At 42.1% G+C, this 2,098-nt stretch overlaps 1 pseudogene; it reads left to right on the top strand.

The window, feature by feature from the left end:
- Positions 1 to 881: 881 nt before the first annotated feature.
- On the top strand, positions 882 to 1,000 carry LOC120595243 (uncharacterized; annotated as a pseudogene).
- Positions 1,001 to 2,098: the final 1,098 nt, after the last annotated feature.

The raw sequence follows: 2,098 nt of genomic DNA, 5'->3' as shown, positions 1-2,098 counted from the left end.
GGTTCCCCAGCCTTAACTCCACAGCTCCAGCTTCCTGGCTTTGAAGACTGCACACCTGGGGCTATACCTGAGCCCATGGGGACCAAAGAGCCTGCCCCACCCCACATATCCCACACACTCCCAATCCACCCCAACCAACCATCCTCCGGACCGAGGGCTTAGCTCAGAACATGCAGGCCCCAACTCTAATGCCCAACTCCCTGCCCCCTCAAGAAGGCAGTGGGAACTCTTACACTCTATGGGATGCCATTTTGTCAAAACAGCCACAGCAATCCTACTCAGCACTAATCTCAGCCCCAAGAAGGGCCCAGGGAACTCTGAATTTTCCCTGAGATCCAAGGTCAAGTCTTGATGCCTAGCATTTACAATTGAATGATCACAATGATGTCTGTTAAACTCTGTTAAATATATACATAGACAAAAGATTAGAAACATAACCTACGTCTACATTAGAGCTGTTCTTATTTCTCCATCGAATAAAACTTTTCTCTTTTCTCCCTTTTAAGCCATGATCATTTGTAACTTTTGTGTTCAAAAGATATCTCTTTTAACTATGAAAATAATTACAAGTTACAAGTCCTTGTTCTGCCCCTGATTGCCCAAGGGTAATAACCTCTTTAAGCCTTGGTTTTCTCATCCACAAAATGAGAAAGCTATGTCTGTAACTTGCTCACTAAAGTCCCATTCAGCACCAATATTCAGCAAATCTGTGAGAAATTTGATTATAAGTTATATTAATTTGGCCACAAAAGAGTACATTCCTTATAAACCTTTTAGGAGTCCCAATTATATTTATATCTAACTTGGCAGGAAAAAAAATTAAACTTGGCTTGACATAAGAGAAAATCATTATATGTGCTAATTCTATTTTCTCTTTTGGAGTCTATGGCCACGCTACCCTGAACAAATCCAATCCCGTCTGATCTCGGAAGCTAAGCAGGATCGGGCCTGGTTAGTATTTGCATGAGAGACCACCTAGGAAGACCAGGTGCTGTAGGAGTAAAAAATTATTAAAAAATAAGGGATTGTAAACTGACAAGGTCCTTGCAATCTGTGATGTCAACTAAGGGTTGCCTCGCTTAAAAATTTTTTTGAATATATATTTTTACTCTTTTGGAGAGCTTAATAGCCCATTCATTTATCGGATTTTGTTAAGGACCTACTATGTGCCAGAAACTCTGCCAACCACTGTTATAATCTTCACAACGGTGTACATGTTTATGGGATTAGTGTATTGGTTAAAGTCATGCTAGCTGCCGTTAGATAAAGCCCCAGCTATCAGCGGCTTACTGCAAGAGACGTCTATTTTTCACTCATTTGAAGCCCATAATTAGCGGAATGATGCACTCTTCCAGGTAATGATTTAAGGGCTACGGCTCCCCCATCTTGTATCTCTGTGCCTTTAAAACATGGATGATCAGGTCAAGGTACTAAACTACCTCAATCTGGCAAATGGGTGGAAGGCATGAAGATCTTATTAAGTGCCAATATTGTAAGTGGGTCTCATATTTCCTGCTTATAGCCGATTGTCTCTCCTCAGTCACATGACCCTGCATCACTATCGGAGAGACTGGAAAATGCAATCGCGCTGTGTGCCCAGGAGGAAAAAGAACAAGTCTGGTGATGAGCTGTTAGTCTTTGTATAAACAAAGACTCTCAACAAGCATTATTCTCATTTTGAAAATGAGGAAACTGAGGCCCAGCAAGTTAAGTGGCAGCTCCAGAATTGGAATGCAAGACTCTTGATTGAAATACAAACACCATATTTTCATAAATAGCAGATGGATTGTACTTGTGAATGCTGTAATAATGATAAGGGAAGCAAGAGTGACAAAGGAACTCATTAGGGAGGGAGAGTAACCTTCCCGTTGAAAGCCGTGGGGGACAGAGGATCAGAGACGATAAGTAAACTGCTCAAAACCACACAACCAGTCAATGGCTAAGCTGGGATTCCAAGCTCAAAGCCATCTTTCTACTATGCTACCAGGTTGCTTAAATTCCATCTTGCAGGATGAATATGTGTTTGCCAGCCAGCAAGAGGAGTCAGGCACCGCAGGCAGAAGGAACTGCAGGCAAGATAAAGCCTCCAGAGGAAGAC

The sequence above is a fragment of the Pteropus medius genome, unplaced genomic scaffold, assembly GCF_902729225.1.
Source record: "Pteropus medius unplaced genomic scaffold, Ma_sr-lr_union100, whole genome shotgun sequence".
NCBI lineage: Eukaryota > Metazoa > Chordata > Mammalia > Chiroptera > Pteropodidae > Pteropus > Pteropus medius.
Note: the sequence above shows the minus strand (reverse complement) of the source record. Positions and strands in the feature narration are given on the sequence as shown.